This window comes from Pinus tabuliformis, chromosome 7 (genome assembly GCF_031772625.1).
Source record: "Pinus tabuliformis cultivar Carrire ecotype Pingquan chromosome 7, CPIR1, whole genome shotgun sequence".
NCBI classification, from domain to species: Eukaryota; Viridiplantae; Streptophyta; class Pinopsida; order Pinales; family Pinaceae; genus Pinus; species Pinus tabuliformis.
In genome coordinates, this window is record NC_142293.1 from 1,906,856,335 (window position 1) to 1,906,868,765 (window position 12,431).

Below are 12,431 nucleotides of genomic sequence, written 5' to 3' on the forward strand. Positions count from 1 at the left end.
ATGAAAGACTAGAAAGACATACTATAAATCACAAAATTTTGTCAAACTAGAGTCGGAAGGCTTCCATTAGAAATCCTATAATGGAAGTTATTACAAAGCGAAGAGACTTGGCATCAAAAGCGCACACATATCACTTCAATTAATTAAGTATTTATACAATTTCCTCACAAAATATCTTGATGAAAATATCAAGAGCTATTACAAATATTTGAAACCTGTATTACAAAAATAGAACACAAATAGAGGTAACTAAAACTATTTCAATAGTTCTTGTACTATCCTTAAGGATTTTTGTTGATAAAGAAGAGAAATTCAAATTTTATTGCAACTCATATTTGACGAGGTGTTCTCCAAGTCACTAACTATCCTTGGCATTTTCCTCGTGAATTTATGAAAATTAGGGTCCAGTCATTCCTTTGAATATCTCAATCCGAGATAGGTGTGTGAAAACTATGAGAGGTTTTTGTATTATATTACCTTAGGAAAAAAATCTCCTGCAGTTTCCCAATATTTATATCGAATTATCTACAATAGTTTCTACAAAAAGGTGGCTTAAACTAGACATTGCATTGTCAAAAAAATAGGCTAAACATGATGAGTGTGTATCTCCCAAACCCTAACACTTGTGTGAAACATGGGATAGGCTTTTGTATTTTGTGATCTTATGAACCAAAACCTCTTCCAATTTCCAAATATTCATCTTTGTTTAGTCAATATATCCTCTTCAAAAAGGTGAGTAGAACAAGAAATGTATAGAAAACACGCCTTCAAAGATGCATTTGCACCTCCCATACCATAATAGATATTAGAGAAATGAGAGAGGTTTTCTCACATGAGGATTTTTTCAACAAAAACCTCTTTTAGGTTTGGAAAATTCATTCCCAGTGGTGTTTAAGCAATCTTTTAAGTTACTTTATTACATCATTTAATCATGTTTAAATGCACGATCAACTAAATCAACCAGCTAATGAAACTTAAATTTAAATTTTGAGGGCATATTTAATCTTTAATGCCACTTTATTATTTACAAACTACTAAAACTTATTATATCAGAAAATTTAAATTATCAAAACTAATCATGTTACAACATCAGCTCCAATGGCACTACTTCCCCTTGTTGGATGCAGAGAATTAGTAGACGAGTTTCCTTTAGTGTTGGGCATGGAGTCATACCATAAAATCACAAACCACTGATTTTCCATCTTATGTAGATATATAACCAATCCCCATGGATCAACGTTGTCATTTATACTCTTCTAGTTCACACTGAAACCTACCACTGTAAAATGCAACCATATGCCTATAGTGATTCAGATTCTCTTTCATACTGAAATCTGAAAACTCAAAAGTTCTAGAGGCATACCACTCATAAACAATGAACACGCTGATCTACTGCATAGTAAAACTCATAATATCTATTCAATCCCCACACTTCTATCTAATTGAACTGAAAAACTTTACACTCTTAGGTATAATTTGTTCTCCAATGTAACCAAGTGCGTAGTATATTTACTGAAAAACCACATTGCCGACTGCTAAAAATCTAAAGAATATATACAATATGAACATGAAATCCCATGGGAATATTATACTCACATGTGCACTTTAAAAGTTTCTTCCTCTGTAGACATTTTAGATTTCTCACCATGACTGAGAGGGAGAGACATATATTTTTGATTGCAAGTATCAATGAACCTTGCATAGCAATAAAGACAATTGAAATTTCAAAATAGTAGGATCAACTACCGAGTGGAATCACCATATGACAAAGTGGAGTCTCCAAGTGAAATAAATGCAACCAATAATAAATCCCTACTCCTTGTTCACCAACAAGGAATAGATCTAATCTTTATCATTCCCCGGAGAAAGATATCTTTGTTACTTCACTCACGAGCAACGATGCTAAATGTTGTACCTATTTCCCATAAGCAGTCCTTGACTGTAAAAACTATGTTAGGAAACCAACTCAACTAGGCTTTAGGTTCAAGTTGGCCCTCGAACCAGAGGGGGCTCCCTAAGTGGTTACGAGGCTTTGTTTAACGTTGTTCACTTGTCAATTGAAAACAACCTTTAAAGCATAATGGCCAAATTTATGGTTTTAAATGGGGGTGGTTGGCAATCAATGGCAATTTATATCCATGATTAAATCCCTCTCTCATAGGGTCCCTTCATAACGTGTCAGCTTCTGCCGTGACAAAATGACTTGGCTTTTCAAGGATTATTATACAAGAATGTAAGGAGATTCCTAATAATTAAGCAGTCCAACAAACTTCTTAATAACTAGGGAAATTTGGATGTGTGTATAAGATTTCTACAGCCCAACAAAACACATTGTAGAGTATTCAAGAAGGCCAAACTGAAACCACTTCTAGGAGGTGCTATTTTGAACAAATAGTCCAATAAGCTAATCTCTTTTAATGGCTATCAGAAGGCATAAAGCAAAGACCAGTCAAAGAGGAATTATCTTAGACAAACAATCCAATAAACTAATCTCTTTCTAAAGGTTATGTTTTTGCAGGGGTTTTAAAAATAGATTGATATTCAATCCACACATACCTAGGCCTTCCTATAATTGCTTTGAACAAGTGTAGAAATAAGATATGAAACACTAGAGAGAAATACTAGAAATCACAAAATTTTGTCAAACTGGTGCCGGTAGAAATCCTATAATGGAAGTTGGTACAAAGCAAAGAGCCTTGTCATCAAAAGGCCACACATATTACTCCAAATGATGAAGTATTTATACAATTTCCTCGCAATATCTTCATAAAAATACCAAGAGATATTACAAATATTTGAAAATTGTATTACAAAAATAGAACACAAATAAAGTTAACTAAAACTATTTGAAGAGTTCTTGTACTATCCTTGAGTATTTTTGTTGATAAAGAAGAGAAATTCGAATTTGATTGCAACTCATATTTGATGAGGTGGCATCCAAGTCACTAACTGTCTTGAGATTTTTCCTCTTGAAGTTCTGAAAAATAGGGTCCAATCATCCCTTAGAATATCTCAATCCAAGCTAGCTGTGTGAAAATTGAGAGAGGTTTTCCTAGTCTATTTTCTTAGGAACAAAAACCTCATTCTGTTTCCAAATATTCATCTTTGATTATCCAAAATAGTTTCTGTGAAAAGGTGGCTTAAACAAGACATTTCACAATTAGAAACATTGGCTAAATATGATGAGAGTGTATCTCCCAACCCCTAACATCTGTGTGAAAAGTGAGATAGGATTTTCTAATTTGGGATCTTATGGACCAAAAACTCTTCCAGTTTCCAAATATTCATATTTTTTTGTTGGGTTGTGTTATATTCTTTCCACGTAGTTAATAGGGGGTTTGAAGGACACCCGTAACCCCACTTTATGGGGTCTAGGGCAGCGCCCCGAAAAATTTTGGTTTTGGACCATATGTTAGGTTGGGCGGACCCACCTATGGTTTTGTGCATGATTTTCGCACATGTTTTTTGGACGTGATGGTTTTTCGGTCCATGGTATTGGAAGCGATGGTTTTCGGTCCATGGTATTAGATGCTTCGGCATGTATAAATATGTATTGTAACAATGAAAGGAACATAATGAAAAATCAAGCTGGTAGTCCCGGTTTTGGGATCCAGGGAAAAATATCTGTGCATATGTGTTTTATGGGTTATGCTCTCTCATTGTTTATTTTCTTTGTTTAAGAATTCGTATGTAGGTAATTTCTGTACAGGGTTAAAACCTACATTTGGTATCAGAGCTGTTTGGCTTCAAGGGGACGCCTTTGTTGCTGAGGGGTTTCGCTCGGGCCTGTGATAGACCCTATTCAGTGGGAGATCTGCGAGATCGATTCTGGTGGTGAAAGAAGATGGAAAGATAGAGATTGAGAAGTTCAATGGTCAGAATTTTGAGTTGTGGAAACTCGAGATGGAGGATCTGTTGGTGGATAAAGATTAGTGGATCGCTGTAGATCTGGGTACTAAACCATCGGGAGTGACCGATGAAGAATGGAAGAAGTTAGATTGGAAGGCAAAGAGCACAATACGATTGTGTGTCTCAGATTTAGTATTGTTGAATGTATCAGGGGAAGCTACGACAAAGGCTTTGTGGGTCAAGTTAGGGACTTTGTACTAATCTAAGTCTCTGGTGAATAAACTGTTCCTGCGGAAAAAGCTGTATAACTTGAGGATGAAAGATGGAGACTCGGTGACAGATCATCTGAATGCGTTTAATAGTGTGGTAAGTCAGTTATTATCTGTTGATATTAAAATTTTAGATGAAGATAAGTGCATCAGTGTGTTGTGTTCTCTACCAGATTCGTGGGATAGTCTGGTTATTGCAATAGGTAGCAATGCAACTGCTTTGCAGTTTTATGAAATACTCTCAGCCTTGCTGACAGAGGAGATGAGACGGAAAAATATGGACAACTAGAATGGTGATCCCTTGTCTATACAAGGACGGTCCCAGAACAGAAACAAAAATAAGTCATCGAGTGGGAGATCTAAATCTAGAGGGAGATCTAAATCTCCAGGAAAACCTACAAAGGTGGTGTGCTGGAAATGCGGAAAGGAAGGGCACTTCAGAAGGGATTGTAAATCTAAAGCTCCTGATAAAGGAAAGGGATCTGATGATGCTCCTTCTGCAGAGGCCAAAACCACCTCAGATGAAGGTGGGGATGTGTACTTGGCTTCTTCAAGTACACATGTAGATCATGAGGCATGGTTGATTGACTCAGGTGCATCCTTTCACTTCACTCCCCATAGAGAGTGGTTCTGCGAGTACGAGAAATACGATGGTGGTGATGTCTTCTTAGGAGATGATAGGAAGGCTAGGGTCATTCGTCGGGGAAAAGTAAAGTTGAAGTTGCAAGGTGGAAGGGTTAGAACACTTCCGGGTGTTCTACATATTCCTGCATTGGCCAGAAATCTGATTTCTGTAAGCAAGTTGGATGATGCAGGTGTAAAGATGGTGTTCGAGAAAGATACCTGCAAGATGGTTCGAGGAGCACTGATATTGATTCGGGGAGTTTGGATTGGAACTATGTACAAGCTACAAGGTAACACTGTTGTTGATGGGTGCAATAGTTCTATGGTTCCTGAAAATGGAGTAGAATATCTAGTGGTCTCTGGAGAGAAGACCATTTTTTGGCATCAAAGGCTTGGACATATTGGAGAGAAGGGCCTTCGAATACTTCATGGTAAAGGTATGGTAGAAGGTATGAATGATAGCTCTTTGGATTTTGATTTATGTGAAAATTGTGTGTATGGAAAGCAGAATCGGGTGAGTTTCCCCTCTGGTGGTAAGAGGACGAAACAAATATTAGAGCTTGTGCACAGTGATGTGTTTGGACCTGTGAAGGTTCCATCACTGGGTAAGTCTGTGTACTATGTATCATTCATAGATGACTTCTCAACGAATACATGGATATATTTCCTTAAGAAGAAATTTGAAGTCTTTGACAGGTTTAAAGAATTTAAGGCTCTGGTGGAAAATGAGACAGAGAAGAAGATAAAGGTGTTGAGGAAAGATAATGGTGGAGAATTTTGCAGCAAGGAATTTGAAGAATTTTGTCAGAAGTGTGGTATAGCATGGCAGAAGACTACTCCATATACACCTCAGCAAAATGGAGTCGTAGAAAGAATGATCAAGACGCTGATGGAAAGGGCAAGAAGCATGCTCAGTGGTGTCGGGTTAGGACAGGAATTCTGGGCAGAGGCGGTGGATACTGCATGTTACCTGATCAGCAGATCACCTTCATCAGCGTTGGAGCATAAGACTCCACAAGAAGTATGGACTGGTAAGAAACCCTCTCTTTCACATCTAAGGGTATTTGGATGTGATGCCTATGTACATGTTCCAAAGGAGAAACGAACCAAGTTGGATAGTAAATCTAAAAAGTGCATCTTTATTGGGTATAAGGATGGTTTAAAGGGTTATAAGCTTTGGAACCCAATCACACGGAAGGTTGTGTACAGCCAAGATGTGTTGTTCAGAGAGGTAAAAGATGTTATTCAACATGAAGTCCAACCAAAGGAACCTGAGAAGATAGAGTTTGAGCCAAAGGAGGAAGAATCGGACTCTGCAGCAGAGGAGGAATCAGAAGATGAAGAGCCACAAACTCCGTCTGTGAGAAGATTAGTTCGAGAAAGAAGGCAACCAGAAAGGTATAGTCGATCTGCTTTCAGTTCAAATTTTGCTTTGTCTTTTACTGATGATGATCCCAAAACTGTGAAGGAAGCAGTGGATTCAGAGGATGGAAAACTCTGGAAAGAGGCCATGGTCGATGAAATGGCATCTTTGCACAAAAATGAGTCTTGGGATCTGGTCGAGTTGCCGGCTGGAAGGAAACCCATTGGCAACAAATGGGTGTTCAAGAAGAAGACAAATACAGAAGGAAAGGTGGAGAAATACAAAGATCGGTTGGTAGCAAAAGGTTATTCCCAGGTGCCAGGAATTGATTTTGGTGATATTTTTTCTCCTGTTTCCAAGGTAACTTCTATTAGATTACCTTTATCTGTTGCTGTTGCTTTTGATTTTGAGGTAGAATAGATGGATGTGAAGACAACATTTCTTCACGGGGATTTGGAAGAGGAAATCTAAATGAAGCAACCTGAAGGCTTTGCAGTGAAGGGTAAGAAAGAATTGGTATGCAAGTTAAAGAAGTCTCTGTATGGGTTAAAACAGTCACCAAGGATGTGGTATCAGAAATTTGATACATTTATACGGGGACTTGGCTTCACCAGAAGGAAAGCCGATCATTGTGTGTATTCTAAATTAACTGGTGACCATGTTATTTATCTGGTCTTGTATGTGGATGATATGTTGCTGGTTGGAAATGACAAAGAAATTATCGAGGATTTGAAGTCCCAATTGTCCTCCAAATTCGACATGAAAGATCTTGGTGTTGCAAACTATATTTTGGGCATGGAAATTAAAAGAGATCGGTCAAAGAGGAAGCTCTAGTTAAACCATAGGAAGTATGTCGAGACAATACTACAGAGGTTTAATATGTAGGATAGTAAACAGGTGAAGGTTCCTATTCCTGTAGGTGTGAGGTTATCTACTGAACAGTGTCCCAAGACATAAGAAGAGGAAGAGGACATGTCTCGTGTTCCATATGCAAGTGCAGTGGGTAGCCCGAGGTATGCAATGGTCTGTACTAGACCAGACATTGCACATGCAGTGGGAGTATTAAGCAGGTTTATGTCAAAAACTAGGAAGGAGCACTGGACATCAGTGAAGCGGGTTTTCAGGTATTTGCGTGGCACTAGTGATTATGGTTTGTGCTGCCAAGGAAGACCGGGATTGGACAGAGTGTTGGATATTCATGGCTTTGTTGATGCAAACTGGACTAGAGATCTGGATCAGAGAAGATCTACAAGTGGGTATGTGTTTAACCTATTTGGAGGTGCAGTCAGTTGGATGAGTAAGAAACAATCTGTAGTGGCGCTATCAACTACAGAGGTAGAATACATGGCAGCCACTCATGCAAGAAAGGAAGCAGTTTGGTTGTAGAGATTGTGTTCAACTATGGGGTTAGTACAGAGAGCTATAAGAATAGACTGTGACAGCCAAAGTGTAATTTTCTTGGCAAAAGAACCCTGCTTATCATTCAAAGACAAAGCACATTGATGTTCAGTATCACTTTGTGAGGGATATGATAGAAGACAGAAAGGTATTGCTGGTAAAGGTGGACTTGAAGAATACTGCAGATGCATTGAAAAAATCTGTGAGCTCTGAGAAGTTCTCTTGGTGTAGAGAAGCAATGGGAATCTCAGGGCTGAAAAAATGACTAAGCTCTCCTGTGGCCCCCTGTGGAAAGAAAACAACAAGTGGGAGATTGTTGGGTTGAGTTATATTCTTTCCACGTAGTTAATAGGGGGTTTGAAGGACACCCGTAACCCCACTTTATGGGGTCCAAGGAAGTGCCCCGGAAAATTTTGGTTTTGGACCATATGTTAGGTTGGGCGGACCCACCTATGGTTTTGTGCATGATTTTCGCACATGTTTTTTAGACGCGATGTTTTTTCGGTCCATGGTATTGGATTCTTCGACATGTATAAATATGTATTATAACATTGAAAGGAACATAATGAAAAATCAAGCTGGTAGTCCCGGTTTTGGGATGCAGGGAAAAATGGCTGTGCATATGTGTTTTATGGGTTATGCTCTCGCATTGTTTATTTTCTTTGTTTAAGAATTTGTATGCAGGTAATTTCTGTACAGGGTTAAAACCTACATTTTTAGCCAAAATATGCTCTGTAAAATGTTGCCTAAAACAGGAAATTTCTTGAAAACATGCCTTCAATGATGCATTTGCATCTCCTAAACCATAATAGCTATTAGAAAACTGAGAGAGTTTTTCGTACACGAGGATGTTATCAACAAAAACCTTTTTCAATTTTTCAAAATTTGTTCAGAGTTCTTTTTAAACCATGTTTGAATTTACTTTATTACATCATTTAATCATGTTTGAATGCATGATTAACTATATCAACCAACTAATGAAACTTAAATTTAAATTTTGAGGGCGCATTTACTCTTTCAGACCCATTTATTATTTCTAAACTACTAAAACCTATTATATCATAAAATTTAAATTATCAAAACTAATCATGTCACAACACGATTCAATCTGTGTTCCCATTTAATTTATATTATTTTAACACACTTTTATCTTTGTCAAAAATGTTAATCATTAAAGGAATTCCTTTTTTCCTTATTTAACAGTGATAAATTTACTAGATTTTAACATATTTTATAGCGAAAAATTGCTTATATGTTAGCATAGTTTACATAGCATAACTATAAAGAAGAAAATTTTGAAGGGTTTAACAACAAGGGCGAGGCACAAGGTGCCTACACGCAACTCAACCATAAGAGAGAGGGAGGAAGGATGACATACTTGCAAAATGAAGGCAAGTTGTAGATGCAACATGTAAGTCTCACCGTGTTTCTATTCGACATTGGATCTAATGACTCTGATAGGCTTCCACCACTACTCCTTCCCTCACAGGTTTTCTATCCGACTTATGCTCCTCACACGATTTGTCTCTCTCCCATGAATGATATCCATCCAAGCTTTCTCTAGTACCAGTGACACCAATAGTAGACCTAGCATTATTTTATCTAGAAATAGCAACATAAGTAGCTTAAATTCACTATGGCTATCAAATTTGTGTTTATATTGGGATTGGAAAAGGATATGGAGAAACTAGCACTGAAGTTGGTGTTAATCAATCCACCAGATATCACATTCATATCCTTTATTTTTCATCGTGAATATGGAGGAATCATAATAATCACAAATCTACTGTAGAAAGGAATGACCCAACAATGACACATATTTAGGTGTGGTGGTTCAACAACCAGATTTGTTAGTTTTGTGAGGTGCAACAATAGAAAATTGGCTTTCATACCTACATTCTCAGAGCTAATTCACTGTGCTGGTTAAGAGCTCTCCTTGGCCGAAAGTTTTAAGAGTTTTCCTTGGCCAGAACCAACTGCTTGAAGTGAAATGAAATAACATCAATACCACAACAACAATAAAACGTGTTAGAATTGGAAAATAGGACCAAACTCCATGTGGGTCATCTTATTAATGGAAAATGATATTTCCTTAGATACCTCTCATCAAGTGGTGTAGGATTGATTTAAAGATCATCCGATTCTGATAATTATTCAGGGAGATATGAATTTATTTGTGTTATGGGACAATTCTTCAAGGTCGGCCAACAACCAAATAAACCCCACTTGTGCTCAAAATTTTAGTATAAATAGAGGTGCCTTGAAAGTCATTTGGACACACATTCTCTTGGTTATATCATCATCTCCACTTGTATTTATTTTTTGGCGGGAGGAGAGATCTAAAGAGGATATGCTACCCTAGAGGATTCCCTAGATCCTAACATTATCCTGGAGGAGATTTTAACGCAGTGGAGGAAGCCTGCATAATGAAGCAAGGAGAGAACTAATTGATGGTCTAAAAGAGAAGCGCTATGATGCCTTGTACACAACTCTATGGAGAGTGCTATGTTGCCCTATACACAACTATATGGAGAGCTCTATGCTGCCCTATACACAACTCTATTGGAGAGCCCTACGCTACCCTATACAGAGCTCTATTGACAGCCCTACACTGCCCTATACACAACTCTATTGGAGAACACTATGCTGCCCTCTACATAACTCTATGAAGAGCCCTATGCTGCCCTATACACAACTATATTGGAGGGTCCTACACTGCCCTATACACACCTCTATGGAGAAACCTACGCTGCCCTATACAGAGCTCTATGGAGAGCCCTACATTGCCCTATACACAACTCTATGGAGAGCCCTATGCTACCCTATACGCAGCCCTATGGAGAAGCTCTATGATGCCCTAACTGCAGTCCTCTAGGTGACATAAAGGAAGACTATTCAAGCATGCCCCAATCATAGCGAGGGACGAAGGAAGGTATGAAAGTGGCCTATATGACATGGAGAAGAGTGTTGAAGGGCATACGTTGAAGTTTGCTCAGCAAGGCATCATATGTTAGGACTACATTGATAATAGTATAGTCACTTGGATGGAGAAAACAATGACGATACATTGAAGCAGCATGATGTTGCAAGTAGCAAATATATTGTAGCAGCATGTTGATGAATGTTGCATCATGATGGGTACAATGATGAAGTGTATCATTGCATAATGAGGGGAAGCACAATGGTGAGGTACATCAGTATGATATAGCAAGTTCATAGTTATGGTAGTATAACACATTGGGACAACAACATGATACTTAGTGCAACAAGTACATCTAGCATGCCAGGGAAGCCAAGCATGCTAGACAACAAGAATTCTTGGGACAACAAGGAAGCAAGGGAAAACAAGCTAGTTAGGTGAAACAAACACATAGGTCAATATGGCAACATGGTGTAGCAATGGCAGATGATGCAGTACAGTGATGGGTACCGTCATGATTGATGAATAATTATCATATGCAACATTGTGATGATGGGTGCAGCATGGTGCAACATAGTGGGGCGTCACATGATGACGAGATGCAACAGGATGATAGGTTAATGAGTCACCTTTGAGAATCAGTTGAAGCAACATGTCTTCAACTAATCTCATGTATCATCTTCTTAGAGATGATCTATGCTCTCATCTAGATAAGTCAAAGTGTTGAATTCAGTTGTAAATGTAGTATTTCTCTCTCTCTCTCTCTCTCTCTCTCTCTCTCTCTCTCTCTCTCTCTATTGAACTATTGAAGAACATATAAGAAGAATGATCAAGGGTTTCCCCACATTGGGGTTTGTCCCTCTCTAGCACCACATCTTGTGTCCTCTTATCTTGGCTTGTCTTCTGAAATTTATGTTTATGTTCTATCTACAGTTTACTTTAATGTTGATCTAATTGCTAATGTGGAAAAAAGTATTGAGATAACTATGAAAATTGAAATAAGTTTCTCTAAGCATAGAACATACCTAAACTTTACATGGTATCGGAGCTGAGGTGAAGACAAAGCTTCAGCAAGAGTGAAATAGAAATCACTAAACACAGTTGGAAAAGGACAAAAGGATGAGTGAATTCCTTATCCCTCTTCGAATTCACCAAGGGTGAAATCGAAGTAGAGAATATTATGAGAATAGCACAGTGGAAGCTTTGATGGCCTACCTAAAGATCACTTCATTAGGAACTCCGGATCTAGGGGTGGAAGGAAAGGCAGATTCCTTGGTTGCAATGTGTTTAGCCATTATGTAAACGAGTGCATAAATGGGAGGGACACATAACTTGGTGATGATAATAATCATTCCACACACATCTTCAATGATTCGAGGAATGACATGAAATATAGGTCGTGAAGGAACGACTGAAACTTCATAGAAAGAAAGGAACCCTAGCTATGAGGAATCAAATGTTGTTTCTCATAAGATAAAGAAGAGTTATCTTTTGTTAGTCATCTCCTTTAGATTCTTTGGGAATCTGGCTTATTGATTTTAGTGCTTTAAGGAACCTCATCAGATAGAAGGTTTCTCTCTCGAATTTGGTAGAGATGGAAACAACCATGGGATTATACTTCGAGTCGATGCCACCTATCTCGGAAAGGGTGTAGGGAATGCTACCCTTGAATTGAATGTGGGTAACTTGATTGATTTACAAGAATCTATTTTATGTACCTGATTGCAAGAAGAACCTCATGTCCATTTTGGCAATGGAAGTCAAAAGGTTTCAGGGTGGAATTAATCAATGGAAAGGCACGTGTTTGGAAATAGAATTTTCAAATATGCTTTTATCCTTGAGTTCAGGGTTGGCAGAAAGTCCATTGGGGACCATGTGAGTTGACACATAGCACCGGAGGCTTGTAAGTCAGATGATGACAGGGATGTTTAAAATTAAAAGAAGCATGAAGGTACATGTCTAAGATGTACCAAATGGAAAATATTACAATGGGACCATTCCCCTCATG